A 19,326-nucleotide genomic window follows, 5' to 3' on the forward strand; every position below is an offset into this window, starting at 1 on the left:
CCATCTCGGAGAGAATGCAGGTTGCGGTGGTTCAGTGAGTCAAAGGCTGCTGAGGTCCAGCAAGAACTGAAGGGCAGATAGGAGGCTACAGCGAGTAGCTATCGGAAGGTGATGAGACGAGCTGGGGCTAGCTGGTGAGCATGCTAACTTCAGTAGAAGAAAAGACGTGGTAGAGACAAGAGTTAACATTGGTGTTGCTTTCCACCTCTGGAAACAGCTGTTGGTCAGTAAAGGAATGAAGCTTGATGTTTAACTCACGTTTCTTCTAGACTGGTAAGTAAACAGTGCTAATGCTAATGTAAGCTATGTAGTAATAGCAAAACTAACAAATAGTTCCTCTAACGTGCTGGGCGTGGCTTCCTGGTTTCTGGTCCCGCCAACTTACCTGCACACCTGCTACTCGTCATCCAATCAACTCCACAAGCCTCCACTGTATTTAAGCCCAGTTGTCGCCAGATTGTTCAAACTACTCATGTGGCACACTAACCTGGAAACACTGCCGCTTCCCACATCCTGCTCCTCTTCTATTGTCTCATCGAAAGTGGATTGCCACCTCCCGCTGCTCCACCGCCGACTACTGCAGCCCTCAAGCCCTCTCCATTCAACCCAGCCTCTACCCTCCAGCTCTGTGTGAAATAAAACAACTTCAAAACTACTGTTCTTGTTGCCTGTGTTCTGGCTTGTAGTTCCAAAAACTAGAACTGAGCCAGAAGACTGTTGATGATGTAGAACTTGCATGTCAAAATGAACCCTGTGGTTTTAAATTACAGCATTTTGTAGACTGTTTTTCTGTCGGTCTTACTCATACATACTCAACTTACAGTCATCCAAATGAATTATATACATAGTGACAGCAACAGATGTTCAGATGAGTGCAATAATTAAAAGGTAAAAGGTGTCAAGTGGGTGGCAATGGAAGTGTCATCTCTACCTGTAGATATCTTGGCAAGCACACAATCTGTGTGTATATTTGAGAGCGAGAGAGAGAGTGTGTGTGTGTGTGTGTGTGTGTGTGTGTGTGTGTGTGTGTGTGGGCTAAATGATTCATTAGCAACGTGATAATCTGGACAATTGGTATCACTGTTGGAGAGCAGGTGATTTGACACACTGAGTAGTAAGCAGTAAGACGAGTGTTCACACACTCACAAATATGCACTTGAAAACACACTATCCGACACACACGTGCATACACATTGTGGTTAATAAATCCAGATACATAGATAAAAGGGTATGTTCAAAGAAAGATGTGGGCCGACCATTGGTTTGACAGTTTCATGTATACATACACACACACACACACACACACACACACCCATTCAGAGGCACTTAAGTTAGTGAGCAGGTGGAGGCAGAGGTCACATGCGTCCTGCTGGGTGACGGATGAGTTTTTGCGTGACTTAGACACAGTGACATGTCCTCTAAACCGCAACTGATGATGTATGACTAACCTCTGTATGTGTGTGTACAATATGTGTGTGTAAATCACTGAGACGGTGACAGACCCACCAGTGTTTGTGTGTGTGACAGGGAGGGGTGAGGGGGATAGTACATGAATGAGACAAAGGGACAGCATGTGTATGTGTGTGTGTGTGTGTGTGTGTGTGTGTGTGTGTACATGCCATGAATAGAAAATCTGTGTGTTAGCATTATTCTCGGGCCTTAAGGAGAGCCTCGGGGAAATACAACAGAAGATGCCCTCAGTGCGTGGGTGGATGATGTCATTTCTTTCATACACTGAGCCAGACCTCTGGGTTTTACCTTGTGTTTCTAGCTGTGTGCAGGTATGTTCAGCATGGCTGCGGATGGCTGCAGACATCTTTTCACACAGTGCTACTCAGCATGGGAAGCTACCTGGAGGAGCAAGGACAGCCCAGTTAGTTTATTTCTTACTGCTATGCACCAAAATGCTCAAGATACAAGCGTTTAGCCTCTTAGATTGACACATTAAGAGCAAATAGGACAAGTGCTGCTCTCATTTATATTTAAAGGTGGATATTTGCATGCAGAAAACATGTCTTCCTGACCTAACAACAACAAAACTACCAAGGTGTGAAAAACATTTCTTTTCCACCCTGTGGCTCATCGTTTTTTTTTGTAACACACAAGAAGTCATTCCAACACAAAAAAGGTAGACGAGGTGCAGATTGAAGACACATATTAAAGAAAAGACACACAGCTTCACCATAAACTCACCTCCTATATCAGGGATTCAGAATTTATGTTGAAGATGATGTGTTTGTGATTTTATCGAGTGGCTTTGACCGAAATCTGAAGTTCACATCAGTCTAGCCAAGATTTTTTTTTTTTTTGGATATGTGGAAAATGAAATGTAATGATTGACTACCTTCACTTTATACCAGAGAGAAATTGATATAAATACACTGTAGCTGGCTGCTAGTTATTCATCGTACTTCTTTTATACAACATTTCACATATAATGAAGTCATTTTTTTTAGAAACTAGACTTACCGCCTCATGGTTGTCTGCCTCTGCCACCCAGACTAGTTCCAGATTACATCCCTGTTTATCAGGGTCATATAAAATATATTCATATTTTATATGACTCTGGATTTGTGTGAAATTTTGTCATAATTGCTGAGTGAAGTCTTGAGTAACGGCTAAAAAGTTTTGTGAGGTCCCACTGACCTTGACCTTTGACCACCAAAGTGTAATCAGTTCATCCCTGAGTCCAAACTGACATTTGTGCAAAATTTGAATGGATTCCCTTGAGGAGTCCTGTAGCTATTGCTTTCCCAAGGCCAAATTCCCGTTTTGTGAGGTCACCATGAACTTGACCTTTAGCCACCAAAATCTAATCAGTTTGTCCTTGAGTCACGGTGAACGTTTTTTTTACCAAACTTGAAGGAATCCCCTTTATGCATTACAGAGATATTGCGTTCACGTGTTTTGTGAGGTCACTTTGACCTTGACCTTTGACCCCCAAAATCTAATCAGTTCATCCTTGATTCTTAGTGAATCTTACTGAGATATCGTGTCCACGAGAATGAAACAGAAGGACGTTTGGAGTTAGAGTTAACTTTATTGTCCCCAAAGGGGAAATTTGTCCTGGGCACAGTGCTGCAATCCGTTGCTTCACATGAAATAGGATAAAAACATCACAGAAACACAAACTATTTATTATGACAGGGACAGTGAGAGAGAGAGACAGGAAAGTAGGGGAAGAGAGAGAGAGGGGATGACATGCAGAAAAGGACCTGAGGCTGATTTGAACCCAGGCCACTGCGGCAGGGGCTGAGCCCAAAAGTTTACTATTAACACTGTTATGACTTGTGTACTTAGTCCAGTGGTATATTTGATGCGTTGTCCCTGTGGACAGCTTAAGCAGAGGATCAGTGAACATAAAAGTTCAATCCACATAAATGATGTTGTTCATTTTCATGACTTTAACCCTGATATTTCTACACTTTGTTTCACTGGGATGCAAAAGGTTTGCCTGCCCAAGAGAGAGGGGGAAACCACGTACTGGATACAAAATACAAACTCTAACCTTATGGGTCTTAATGATGAACTATGACTCGATGCGATGTTATTATGTAGTACTATATAATGGGTATTTCCTGAGGCTGTCCTGTTTTTTTCTCTATTTTCAGGCACTATTCTGAAACTCCTGGCTGATCCAACAGGGATGAATCGATCGCTGTGACTTTGATGTACAGTAATGTCATGAACTGAGATTTATTTAATATGGTCTGACTCAATTAGTTTTTTTTTCTACATTTCTTTGATAATATGATTAAATGTCACAGGTTGCTATTGATAGTCATTGCTTTGGACTTTAGATGTAAGATTGAATAATTGAAATTTATGAATTGAAATGTATTTATATTCTCTATACTTTTCATGTAGATTTCTATCGAGCTTATAAATGGAATATTAATATTTTAATATAATAAAGATGTACGATACATATCTGTATCTGACTGAGGTCTAATGACGTCCTGTGACAGATTGTTGGTGTAGTTCACTCTGAGCCACGAGGTGTAGCCTTGTTGCCATTAAACTTTCTGATGATTGGTCACTGTGCCTTTTGTGAAGATAAAGATTATAAAGATGTAACCTGAAGGTCTTTGACCAAAAATGGTATTTAATTTATTTTCTTCCTCCCATACGTGTCAGCTTCACCTATGCATCTGTCACAGAGACTATCCTTACTGAACTTATAAAGGAGTGAAATATGTTTTCTCAATCACCAGAGTGAATATGAAAGGCCTATATTTACACTTCAATGTCCTTCAATCTGATGCTCCTGTATTCACAGCAGGTAATAATAATAATGAAGTGTAGGCGCTCTCTTTTACATGCTCACAATGAGCTTTAGAAACATGGGCTCACGTGGAGAGTCACACTCACACACACACACACACACACACACACGTGTGCGCATCAACATACATGCACTATGACTTTAACACAGACATGTGGATGGTAGTAGCCTGCCATGTATATGTTGCCCTTGTTTTTAGTTTTTATTCATTAGCCTCATTAACCTCTGACAATGACCTACCACCACTATCAGCCTACCACTTTGTTTTTCACAAGCCACTTGCTCTCAATACTGGAGCTCCTGAAGCACGAGTGTTATGCTGAAAAGCTTAAAATACTGATGTCATATCAGAGTTAAACCTGGAGATTCTCCTAAATTTAATGTGATAACAGGTTTGATCATAATATATATATATATATATAAATATAAATTCCACAAGATAGAAGGAAAAAAAAAGTAAGATTCCAAACCCATGAAGGGATCATAACAGTGGCTGGAGACATTAAAGCTGTTATTCTCGTAGAGCCACAAACACCAATGTCCTCATGTTTTGTTAAATTTGGCAAGGGAACTGTGACATGACATCTATTTTTTTCCCATTTTAACTAAGTAAAAAATGTCCTTGATCCATAAATCATTATTCCTTTTATTTCTGAAGCATCAGAGTGGGAGGTGGAACCCCAAACAATACGGTGATTGCTGTGGGTTCAAAATGATATCATATATCCATTTTCCTCCGCTTATCCGGGGTCAGGTCGCAGTGGCAGCAGGCTAAGCAGAAAGCTCCGGACATCCCTCTCTCCAGCAACACTTTCCAGCTCCTCCTGGGGGATCCCGAGAGTGTTCACAGGCTAGATGAGATATGGATTCCCTCCAGTGAGTTCTGGGTCTACCCCGGGGTCTCCTCCCAGTTGGACATGCGCCCGGAAAACCTCCAAAGGAAGACGCCCGGAAGGGAACCTTATCAGATGCCCGAACCAGCTCATCTGCCTCCTTTTGACATGAAGAAGCAGTGACTCTACTCCGAGCTCCCTCTGGATGTCCAAGCTCCTCACTATGATCACGTCCCATCTCTAAGGCTGGTCCCAGCCAACCTAGAGAGAAAACCCATTTAGGCTGCTTGCATCCACGATCTCATTCTTTCAGTCATTACCCAGAGCTCATGACCATAGGTGAGGGCTGGGACGAAGACTGACTGGTAAATCAAGAGCTTTGCCTTCCAGCTCAGCTCCTTCTTCTCCACAATGGTCCGGTACAATGCCCGTTTTACTGCTGATGCCGCACCGACCCGCCTGTCGAACTCCCGCTCCATCTTCCCCTCACTAGTAAACAAGACCCCAAGATACTTGAACACCTTCACTTGGAGCAGTTACTCACCCACAACCCCGGAGGGAGCAGTCCACTGTTTTCCAGCTGAGAACCATGGCCTCAGACTTGTTCAAATGGAGTCCTGATGCAATGTGAAATTGAGTTAGAAATTTCTAACCAATGTGAGGGAGGGTATTACCAAACATATGAATGTGAGTCAACATCATAATAAATCTAGCCAGACACTCAAGCTAGATGAAAATACTTTGTGAAACATGGGCAGTGCACGGAGGTTCACTGAGAAACCTCATCACTGCATTTAGATTAAACTTCTATTTCTAGCTATTTTATTGCTATCAGATTTATTTCCAAGTATCAGTGTGACCCACAATAGATCTCAAGTTATTATAATTATATTTATTCTATCTTATTTTGTATTTTATGCCTTGTTGGATTACTGTCTGTTGCTGTTGTATATCAAATTACCGTGTGTTGTGAAGTGTCCTTGAGTGCCTTGAAAGCTGTAAATAAAATGTATTATTATCATTATTAGTGTTCTATTCCATGATTTTATCCTCTGTTCAACCCTTTGATAGATATATCTATGACGCATGCAGGTCACAGTGCGTTGCAGTCATAGAAGAACATAGTACCAATGAATGTTTTTACATGAGCACATGAAACGTAACATGCAACGTGCACTGAACCCAGCAGCAGAGGCAGAGGTTTGCTTTACTGTTGTCTTTTGCACTTAGGCAGCGGTTTCATCAGAGTAGGACTACTGGAGTTTAACGGAAGGTTAGCCTTCTGTTTATCTCCACAACATCAATAAACATCACCTATTCAAAGATGGTTCCCCTGAGGAAGATGCACCACTCTGAAGAGCGATAGAGGGAAAACTTTAATGACAAACAGTGGAGGAGGGAGCGCCGCAGCACCTTCCCACAGGGGACGTTAAGCGTGCCGGTATGTGCAGTAAGACGAGATCCTGAATGAGAAAGAAATCATTAACAGTGCAGACAATTTCACCCTTTGAACAAATTATGAAATACAATAAGTTTTATTTTGGAACGGGACAATTTATTTGGAAATTCAGCGAGAGTTGAGTTTCAGTGAGTGGATGGTGTTAAAACTAAGGAAGTGTTTAATGTGTACACATCTGAAATTAAATAGCAACCATTTTTTTGTTACATCATACATATCTTGAAATCACATGCCCTGTGTTCTCCCTTGAGGAAAAATCAACAAGAGCCAAACACCATGGACAACAACCCACATTCTCTCTCTGGCTAATCTTTCTTATCTACAAACATGAACACGTCTTGCGCTGCTTTTTGACTTAAAGGTCCCATATTGTATAAAGTGATATTTCCCATATGTTGTTTGATTATAAAGCAGGTCTACATTCTATATTAATACTGTGAAAGTATCAAAGCACTCAGTCCACAGAGAAATGCACACAGCCTGTATTCAGAAACTGAGCCTTAAAACAAGTTGTCAAGACTTTGGGAACTTTGTGATGTCACATCAAAGCAGTCACCACTCTCAGCCATACCCCCAAGCTCCGCCCAGCTGGACCCAACAGGATGTGTTTTTTCCAGAGTTTTTACCTGAAATCTGCTATATTCTCAACGTAATGCTCAGAAAAAAAAGGCTCAGCTTCTGATTGGCTCACCGACCTGTTACAGCTCCAGAGAGAAGCCTGAGAGATGAGATGTAAAACTACACAGATGGTTTTTGGTTCTTAAAACCACAAATATATCTTCTTATGGATCAACACTTCAAATAAAACACAGTAAAAGTGTAAAATATGGGACCTTTAATACTTGGCTTGTCAGCTTTAAAACTTTCTTGCAAATGTCAAGATCAGTCAGTTTAGATGCTAAATCAACAAACAAACAACTTTTAGTATTACTCGAAACCATTGCATGTATCCTTGAGCTTTGAATGAATTTAATTCCTCATAAAACATTTGGCTTTTTTCTATATTTTAAATTATGCATTGTTTATACCTATGTTTGCTAGCTTGCAGATTTCCTTCCACTGCCTTTGTTGGCCAGAAGCCCATATTTGTATTTGTATGCATGTGGGTCCTCAAAGTGGGGATCAGGGGACCTCCAGGGGTCCATTGGGGGTACAGAGCAAAAAGGCAAATCATTTATTTTCACTAAAATTCCATCCATAAGTAACGCAGTGACCAAATGCATGGCTATTTTGGACGTGGCTTTCAAACACTTTCTGTAATAAAACTGATCTGATCAGATGGGGATCCGTGGTCTAATTTGAGTCAGCTAATGGGTCCTTGAAAGTTTAAGAACTGCTATAGAACTAATTGTGGTCAAAAACCCCACAGGCAGCAAATGGAACCAAATTCATACAAAAAATAACCATACATTGTAAAAGTTAAGGTTTCAAACAATTTCTACTGTGGATAACTATCTTAAAAAGAGGTACTCTGAAGAAGATGACAGCATAACCATGTTGGCAAATGACTCCCAGTCTCCTAACACATTTCACCCCCTCACAGACCAGTGCCCTTGGAGATTTGACATGATGACACTGAGCACTTTAGACATGTGACCGTACAAATGACTGGCATCCACACGTGCCCAGTGCACAAGTCCTAGAGGGCTAACACTGGACTGGATTCAACAAAGCAGATCTGAATGGTGCTGGTTGGAGCACATACCAGCTGACTACAGACCACAAACAAACCAAAAAAGTTCAAATACTTTCCTCTGTTCATGTGTAAATGGTAGATGGACTGCACTTCTGTAGCCCTTTTTTAGTCTTATTGACCACACACACAAAACGCTTTACAATAGTTGCCACATTCACACATCATAACCATGCACTGATAGAACAGCCATCAGGAGCAATTTATGTTACAGTTTCTTGCTCAAGGACATTCTGACACACAGACTGGCGGAGCTGGGGGTCGAACCGCTGACCTTCTGATTAGCGGACGACCCTCTCTGCCTCCTAAGATACAGGATAAGGAGAATCATATAGATGCAAACACTCTAAAATGATTATGATTCTAATTGTTGGCCAAAGACCAGTGGAATAATGAGTGAAGGAAGCAGCAGCTGCTGGGAGGGGAGAATATCACTGAGCTACTTTCCCCACCCACACCTCACCCTCCACTTCGGGGATTTAAACTTGACATGTTTAACCAGCGACATACCTGCTGCTAACCTCAATAGGCTGCTGGCAGTGAAATTAAATCTGGATTATGTGCACAAATCCTACAGAGAGAGGAATCACAATGCACCCACTTGTCAAAAGTGTGGAATTGACCTTTGATGGAGCTTTTCTTGTTGTACTGTGGTCTCCCAGACTGTCAGAGGAATTGGAGGCGGTATACCTGTGAAAATAATTACTGCTCCACTGTTAGACAATGTCCAGCTGTAGCACACACTGATTGTTGCCGTGTTTGGCCTTGAATCATATTGATTTTCAGACTTACTTCAGAACTGGTGCTGAGCTCTCTCTCCTTTGTCAGAGAAGATGAAAGAATCTTTAGACAAAACAACAAAACTCTACGCCATGCTAGCAGGCCCTAAAGGCTAGCAGTTGTTGATTTGCTTCACTAAATCTGAAAACAAAATGTTAACCCCCTGTTGTAGCTGGAGGAAAGGTGAGAGGATCACCAATGTCAGCAGGATACATCGTCTGAGCAACATGAATGTCTGTACCAAATTTGATGCCAATCCATTCAGTAGATGTTGAGATGTTTCACAGGATAACTGGAAATTGATCTGCTGGTGGCGCTCGAGGAAAGGTCAGGGGATTCACCCTCTAAGGCACCATGGTTGTCATGGTGATGTTTCAACCTGGACCAAAGTATTGGACTAACTGACTGAGCGACATTGCCTAGTCCCTAGAACCATGCTGCTAACATTGATAAAAAAATCAATTAATGTAATTCTGTGTGAGCTGAAAAAATAGACTTGAATGTTAGTCCTCCAAAATCGCAAGATCCAAATCACAGGAGCTGCAATTTTTTGATAAAAAGGTCAAATGTGTCACAACATATCATAAATGACACATACAGAGAAGCCCCCGGCCTCCGAACATATTAACAAGATATAAGGGAACATGCTTGTTTATTTCGCACCCCAACAAAGATCACATCATTTTTATTTATTTTTTCCCCAAGTGAAAATGAAAAGAAAAAAATGAGCATTCCAACTGAAATCATGACACGCTGCAATCGTAATATCTGCCAAAATAATATATATTTGCATATCAATTAGCTCTAAAGCCTACAAGGAGATCTCTGGTCTCAACTATGCACGTAAAGTCATCTCTACTCTACTTCCACTACTAGCAAGGCACCACTGCTGCTGAAATATATTGTATTGGGTATAAAAGTTTTATGGTTACACCAGGACTTGTAGTTTGGCAATTCATATTTCTGTGGACAGCTGACCAAATGAAAACAGAGTCAGGTTAGTTACTCACAATCAAAAAAAAGCAAGACCTTTCTCGAGAACCACTATTTTAGACAATGACTGTCAAGTTTGTTTGTCTCTGCTCTCACTACCGAAATTTTGTCTTGGGAACAGATTAACTGTGTTTTATATGTTGTGTGTAACCCTCTAAGTGCATGTACCCCATATAAATGCAAATGATAAATTTGTCTATGGTGTTGAGATGCAAACGGATCTGATTTCTGATGTGGATGTGTATTTTATAATTCAATACATGGCTTAGCTTCCTCACACAAAGAAAGTATAACTACATTGTGAATGTATTATCATGTGAACTAAGACTGTGTAGCACAGTCGTTAAAGCTTTGAGGTTTCTTTGTTCTTTGTCAATCCTTGAGAACACATGATCATGCAGTCATTGACCCAGTGATGAGAACTGTTGTCTCTCATGTCTAATGAGAAATGAGATGTGTTATTCCTTTATGATCCCACAGTGGAGAAATTTGCAAGGTCTGAATTTGCAAATCTGATTGACTCTGCCTTTTCTTAGAAACCTCATCTTCATCTCCTTACACTACCTACATATAAAACCACCATCTGAATGGGGCACAGAAATGTAGAATCACAATCAAGCAGAGGGTAAATGAGTCCTTAAAATGTACTGAACATTGCAGACTCAACAACCTGAACAGTATTTGCGGTTTAGAAACTTTTAACAAGCCATTGTCCTTTGTAATTTCACTCTGTTTTGCAGTATGGGCCTCTGCTATGCACAAAGATGCAAACCATGTACTCTGAGACATCCCGAGTCTTGAGTGTGGCTTTTAGCCTTGCTGCATGTCATCATCTTTCCTCCCTCTCTCTCTCTCTACATCTGTCACTTCCTCGCTCCTTCTCTCTGCCCTCTTTTCTCATCTGTGCATTACAGCCCACTGTTGATTAGAGCGGGTTGGAGAGCGAGTCTCACTTTCTTCCTCTGACTTTTCCTTTGATACTGCAATCCTTTCATCATTATATTATGTCTTCTGAGTGTCTAATTAGGGAATTTGGAATTCATTTTGCTTTGTCATGTGCCCTTTATCAGTGAATGTGGGAAAAAAAGAGGGTAATCTGTCAAATAACTGGTGGAAAAAGGCAGTGAAAAGCTGTTTTGTTTTATTAATAAACCTACTCCGTTAGAATGTAAGTAGTGGATTTAAACATTTATGCTTTGTTGTAAATAAGCAGCAAACAAAAACAAAGCCAACGCGGTAGTGCTAAAAACTGCAGTTCGTTGAATGACCACTAGAGTCTGGCTCCAAAAAGGGGGTCAATCCCAACAGACTCCCATGTTAAAATGAGGAAATTAGCTCTAGAGACCAAAATGTTTTTTGTACCAGTGCTGCAAACATGTTTATTTCTGCTGTGAAGTTGGGCATTTTAACATGGGAGTCTATGGGCATTGATTCACTTTCAGAGCCAGGAACTGGAACGGGGTTGCTGCTTGTAGAAACATCTGGAAACCCTGACTCATACAAAGTTAGCATACTATATACATCCACATTGCAACTCAGAGTTATTTGCATCTCAATACCATAAAACATGTTAATCACTCCATGACATTAATATTGGGTACATGCACTAGTAGGGTTAAACAAGACAGGATTTTGTCTTGCACTGTTCTGTCCCGTGTTGTCCAGTATTATAAACAACACACTAATGCTGCCCGCTCCGGCTCCTCTCCCACAGGACAAATATACAAAGGAGCTTCAAGTAAAGAATTCAACGTGGAATATAAACACATCTGCTGTAAAACACACCTGACTGACAAATAATAAAGCAGAACCTCTATGTAAATAACACTGCCTGCTCCAGCTCCTAGACAAATGAATTTAAAACTGAACTCTTTAAGTGTCAGTATGGTAAAATCTATATATTGACATTATACTATTGTTGGGAATGAAAATATACACAATTAACGATGAGAAATAACACACAGTCACACAACCGCATAATAAGATAACTGGAGATAATGCAGTAGGTTATTGCACTAAATAATTTTAGTCTCATATAGAACAGTCAACATCCTCACAAAGGTGAACCTGTGTTTGAGGACTTTACAGTGTAATCTGTCCTAAAAGTGAAAATGTGACCAACGAAGAAGAAGAAAAAAAAAAAAAAAAAAATCTAACATGCATCACTGTGCAGTACAGTTTAAACTGCATCACGTACTCTCTCTGTCTTTCTCTTCATCCATTCCTCTGTTGATCAAGACTGCATTTGGAATAATTGGACAAATATTTGGGAACATTTGCTGGTGTAAACATAATATATGTGAGTGAGTTGAAATTTGAATGAGCACGCACGCACACACAGCGAGAGAGAGACAGAGACACATAGAGAAACACACACACACACACACACACACAGAGAGAGAGACAGACAGATGCTGCTTATTTTTTCATAAACTGGAGGAATATTTTGTTGCAGTATTTCATGGCTGTTGTTCAAACATTTACAATTACACAAATCATTATGTATGAGCACTGGTGCCTGAATGCATGGGCTCCAACAATGTTTAATTTTTTTTTATTTTATGATATTTTTTTTTTTTCTCATGAGGCCTCTGATTGGTTGGAGGCCTGACCACAACAGGTTTCTCATCATAATGGAAATTCTCCACCTCACCTAGACAGGAGGGATAATACTAACCATGCACATAACTTTATTCCTGGTGTGAAATGTATTCTCTCACAGCAGCAAAACAGCAAACTGTTTCCCTGAGTAGCAGAAATGGTTGTTGGTGGAACAACAGGAATAACTGTTGAAACTCCACCTGGCAAAAGAAGAAAAAAAAAAAAAAAAAGAAAAAAAAGAGGCCCATTGTCAGAGGAGACATAGAAGGTGAAGAGGGAGAGTGCTAAAACAAGAGTAAACTTTGTGTAAACCTTACTCAATGGAGTGAGCCATGGTCAGACTGGGACAGAAAATCAGCCATGGACTCATCCACTGGGAAAGATTTCATGGATTTTCTTCGTGTCCAGTAGCACACAGATGCGGTGGCCAGTCCCTATGGCCAGCCGGACTACAGAGAGAGCTCTGGGACAGGACAAGGTTCAAAACCAATATTATTTGGGCTTGTTTCTACTCAATCAATAAGTAATACAAGCAGGTGTTTTACATTGCTTTTATCATAGCACCAAGATGAGGATTTCTTAATTTGACTCGAGTACAATTTGTTTTAAGTAACAGGCTTATATGAACAATATTGGGCCAAATCACCAATCTGCTACCTCTACTGTTGTTATTTAGTCTTTCTGATTGCGTATTAATCCCAGTGCCTGTATTTGTCATGACTGTTGGCTGTAGCGCTCTCCAAGGTGCTGATCCTGCTGCTGGGCGCAGCCAGGGTGCCATCCAGCACCTTGGAGAGCACTGCAGCCAACAGTCCTGACAGTATTACTGCTGTCAGGATGCAGCAAGGATGAATGGACAAAGCTCTTCTCTGTATTATGTGGAAGGACATTCTTTTGCAGCTCCACAGAGATTTGATTAATTATTCCATCCAAGTCTTTAACCCAACCCCCGTTTGCATATGTATCATGAAACATGTTCTACAAGTTGGATGCAGTGAGAAGTGTTCCAGGAACATTTTTTTTTTCATTTTTAGGAAGTAGGTTTACTTGCTTTCTTTCAGTCTAATGTCTGTGCAATAGCTACAAAGTTGAAGTCAGGACATGGTTAGCCTAACTAAGCTTAAAGACTGGAAGAGGGAGTAAATAACTAGCCATGATGGATTGATTAACCTTGTTAAAATTATACTGGTGTAGTTTTTTTTTTTTTTTAAAAACTGCACCTTTTGTTTTCATTTCCATGTTTTATCAATTATTTATTTTTTCTTACCCACTGCCTGCACACAGTTAGTTTATTTTTTACGTGTGCACATACTAGTGACTTAATATAAAAATATCTTTTACCTGTTACACATCATTTTTGCAGGTTACCTGTGGAGTACCCTCGTTGCAGTTACTGGGTGGGTACACTCTTGTTCGCAATTGTTTTCTAGTAGCTTTAGCATTTAACTTCCCTTGACACCACAACCTGCCATTTACATTTCTGTTTATGTTCAGGTTAAAGAAGTGAGATAATACATTTTAATGAGTGAACTTTAGATATGCATATTTTGACCAGAGCTAGGCTAGCTGTTTTAAACTGATCTTCAAGCTAAGCTAGGCTAACCACTATTTTGACTCCAGCTCTTTGCTCCACACAGACATGAGATTAATATTTTTTCTATTTCACTTACAAAAGTAAATAAGCATTTCATGAATGTTGAACTCATTTAAAATCAAAAGGAGAACTTAGAGGAAATACTGAAATAGAGACAGAATGTGATATTGTACAACACTGAATGATATTAATTCAAAGCTAAAGGTGCCGCCATCTGTATCTTTATTAAAACCTTACAACAGTTGAGTATTTTTAAATGAATTATAACCTTCCACAGTTCAACTCATTTGCACTCTCCATAAAAACAGAGTTTGACTTTCATTTTCTTTCTTAACATAAGTGTGTGTGTGTGTGTGTGTATATATATAGTAGTAGTACTTTATATAGTATGATATATATGATATTAGTATATATATACATATACAGTTTTAGCATGTGTACTATTTGTCCTAAGAGGAACCTCGGGCAAGTCAGTTTTTACCACGACACACACCATTAACTCTCTATCCAACACACGATGCTATACGCCTACACAAATACACACATACACAGTCTCTCTCAAACACGTGCACACACCACACACAGACATACACACTCACAAAGATGAAGAACACCAATATTTTTTTTTGTAATAGTCCACAATTTCTGCTGTACATATTTGCACACTTGACATGGCCGAGTTATGACGCACATTTACCACCAGTTCAGACACACACACTGACACACTAACACTAGCTTCAACATTCCTGGAAGGGAACTGCTGCTTGTACCACACTCTTTCACTCAGACCAAATCAGGTGCTTCATTGCAGCAGAATGAAGATGAAGGTCAGTACGATGAAATGGTTTCACTACAATGTGAGATTTAAAGAGTGTGCGAGTGCTCTACAAGCCCAACAGCAAATGACTGTTGATACAGTTTCCACTCAAATAAAGTGGGATGCTTTAGACTATTGCTCTTCAACACTGCATCAGAAAATGAGTGGAATATATATATATATATACTGTATATACACACACACAACACGATTAATATTGATACAGGTCCGTGCTGCCGATCCCATATAAAATACTAATAGTCCAAAGACATAACCAACTAACATATTCAACAAGTGCACCTAAGTTAAATTCTTTTTGTGAACCACTGAGTTTCAGTTTGCACCAGATGGTCACACTTACCAAACTAAAAACCAAACTAAAAACCTTAATGACCCAGCCGTGTGTCAGCTCTGTGTCCAGTGGCAGTGAAGTCAGGTCTCGTCAGATCCATCAATTTTAATGATTTTAATGATGAAGAGACACATGGTTTAGTGTAAGACAGCTCCCTGTGCGTCTGCCTGTTTATCACGGATTTAATGAGGAGAGCAGCTGTTTGTCAGACTCTATGATCAATAGCTTTGATGACCAATAAGGCTATAGCCTTGTAGAGTTTTTCTGTGATGAAGATGCTGCCTGTTAGTTTGATAAGTAGGCTGCCTGTTGGCTTTTGATGGAAAATATATCAAATCACACTGTGCACATTTGTTTTCATGTTCATGTGTTTAAAGTCAGAATTCTTATATATATAATCCTAATTTTAATTATTTCAAACCCAAATTGTTTTACTCCTTCAGCATGTCATTATATTTTCCAACCACAGCCATGTCATGCATTTACATTCTGCAATTAGCTACCTCTCTATATATAGTACTTTTCATTGACAATGGTGAACTCTGCCACTCTAAAATACAATTAAGATTACCTACACAGGCACAGGGGATTTACAGGAAATGATTCATACTATGGTGAAAATTGCTTCATTAAACCCCACATATTGCAATATATGAATATATGAATAGGAGTGAATGAATAGGCGACAATGTCTTACAGAAGTCAGAAAATTATGAATCATTACTTTAAATTACATTTCAGTATGTATAATATTCCAGCAAAGAGAAAGAAGACACATGACTGGGTCCTTGTTTATCTAAGACAGTCACCCAATAGAAAACTGATAAACCTTAAAAATAATGTAGATTAATTGTGACACTTCCCTTTATGGAAACCTCAAACAACCACAGCAACAAAACACACAAATAGGTTTGAAGCCTCACTTTCACAACACACTCACTTCAGTGTTACTGTTGGTCATTTAATCTCCTTGTTTCTTTGAGAGAAGCCCCTCTGTTCAGGGAGTTCCCTCCACAGCTGTATGACATCTGCATCAAGCTACTGCAAACACAAACTATGGTTGTCACCAACCATTATTTTCATTACAGATTCATCTTTCCATTATTTTCTTGATTGACTGATTCATTTTTTTGGGCTATAAAAACCCAAGAAAATAGTCAAAAATGTTTTGTCCTACACATGCTGCACAATCCAAAGATATTCGTTTTTATTATAGTAGAGCAATAAATCCTAACATTTGAGAAGTTGGAACCATTAAGTATTATTTCATATTTTTGCTGATTTAAGAAGAAATTTAAGAAACTGATTTCAATAATCAAAATCAATAATCAAAACTGTTGCTGATAAATGTTATCAACTGTTCGACTAAACATTGCTGCTGTGAAACAAACTTTTACTACTGCCAGCACTTCACATTCAGAGCATTCGACCGGCTAACCACTAAATGGAGGCTAGCGCTGACTCGTCACTAAAAAATGTACGCACAAAACAACAATCCTCTGGGCACTTTATATCAGCAGATCATTTTTTAATTTTTACAAGTGGTAATGGAACAAGACGCCACAGTTACTAAGAGCTTAGCTGAAGAGCTGCAGGTGACACCTTCTTATTGTAGTTCGAGGGAACCGGCACATCTCAATGACTTACTGATTAAATTAGATTTAAAAAGTCTTTAATGTGCCTTGTCAATTTGGTAGTCAACACAACCGATACATATCATAAAGTAAAATGATACAATAAATAGAGACATAAATCCATTTAACATACAATAGATTTCATCATGGGATACAGTAATATGTGAAGCACTAAGAGTCCATTAGTATTTGTTAATTGCAATGACAACTAGGCCAACAACTTCTTTACATACCCAAATGTGCTGTCTTGTGGAAATGAAGCTCAGCCTAAGTTCACTCAGGGAGAGGTTCATTCACAATTCTCTCTCGCTCTCTCACCACACTTCACCACACTCCGACTTCGCCACAATCTCAACCTGCCAATCACATTGTCACTGTCAAACTTTAAGACTCTCACATCCCTCACTTTTCGTCTGTTTTGCACATGGCGATAAAAGCCATTAACCCTAGCCTCTCACCAAACTGGTCAATACTGAAATCTTCCAGATTATAGCATTGATGGTTAGCTGACTAGAAAATGTTAATGAAACACAAAAAATATTTAAAAATCAGGGAAATGTGAAATTACACATTAGTAAAAGGAAAAGCACATCCTGATAGTTTGAAATAAGCATGGGACCTCCAATATGGCTGCCACAAGATGCCGTGTGTCACCTGAATGCCCATAACTAACTGTTAATACTGATTCCTCATCACAGAATTTGCCATTGTGCTCAGTCAACTAATGTAAATATGTGCGCAGATAAAGATGACAAGATCATGAAAGGATCTGTGCAACAGCTCTGCACCCTGTTTCTTCGTAATGAAAGAAGCCAAGTGAAGGGGTTTGAGTATCTGATCGTGAATCCTGTCCCAGGTATGTCTGTCAGAGAGGATAACACTTCACAATTGCTCTGCATTCCCAGGAGGAGGTGATGGGAGCTGCGGAAAATGATATTTAGACTTCTCGGCTTACTCTGCTCCAGTGGTACCTGGACGGAGTCACATAAAGCTAACCACTCTGTCCTCAAGGTGAGCCTGTAGTAAACAAATAGTGCTGGGAATTCTGCTGTTTTACATTTATGTACAAACACCTAAAGGAGTTACAGAGTTGCTTTAAAAACACACACAGGGAGTGAACACATGAGGCAAGATACTGCAGGAGGTGGAAGAGACGGGTGGATGCAGTATTTGGAAAACAAGGAAAAGATTGCTATTGTAGTTCGGAGTTAGTGGTTATGACACAGCTCATGGATGCAATTGAGGTAGTTTAAAACCCTTAATATCTGACTGCTATCCTTTGTTCCCAGAGAGAGAGAGAGAGAGAGAGAGAGAGAGAGAAAGAGAGAGAGAGAGAGCGAGAGAGAGAAGCAGTACATACAGTTGATTGTTATTATTTTCACTGTTACAATTAACAGTTATACCCATAGGTAATGGTGTTATATGTACTGTTAATCATTAATTGTTATAGTGGAATTAAATGACAATATAATAATTTATATTGTTAATGGTGCCAATTTGCTAATTATATATAATTAAAATATGTAAAACAGGATTTATGCTGTAGCACATAGGATAACTCACTGAATCCTCTGCAATATTATAATTCTGCTCTACATCCCCCAAAAGCATTAAGAACTTAGACCATGATTATCTACAAAATACAAGTAAGACAAATAATATCCGCAACAAAATTTGTTAATATGAACCTTTTCCATATTGTACCATGAATATTTGTTTGACATTAGTGAGGATGTGAATGTAGGTATTTGGGGGCGGGGCTGTGTAATGGCAGGGGCAGCTGGGAGGACACAGTAGTGTTATTGTCTAAGAGGTCACAGTGTGTACTTTGAAAACCTCTGGTCTAGTGAACTTCATAAATGTGTGGAAAGTGATAAACATACTGTAGGTAGTAATATTTAGCTGCATTTACATTTAACTCCCACACAAAATCTGTTGAATGTAAGCGTCTATGGTTCAAGTTGTGTTTTTTTTTTTTGTTGTTTTTTCCCCCACACCTTCAATATGAAATATATACATGGCCACAGTATCTAGATGTACACTGAATTATATATTTGTGCATGGTTTTAATGGAAAGCTTTGGAGAGGTGAGGATATTATGTGTCACACATGTTTAAGTGCCCATATGGTTACAAAGAATGCATCATACATACACAATATACTGCACTCATTCATTAACCGTATACTTTCCTCTTTCTATTCAGGGTCAGTATGAGCCTGGAGCCTGTTCCAGATTGAGCGGTGCATGGAGGGGGGTATACACAATAATACTAATATAGAATTGT

This window comes from Seriola dumerili, unplaced genomic scaffold, assembly GCF_002260705.1.
Source record: "Seriola dumerili isolate Sdu_G_001 unplaced genomic scaffold, Sdu_1.0 BDQW01000161.1, whole genome shotgun sequence".
NCBI lineage: Eukaryota > Metazoa > Chordata > Actinopteri > Carangiformes > Carangidae > Seriola > Seriola dumerili.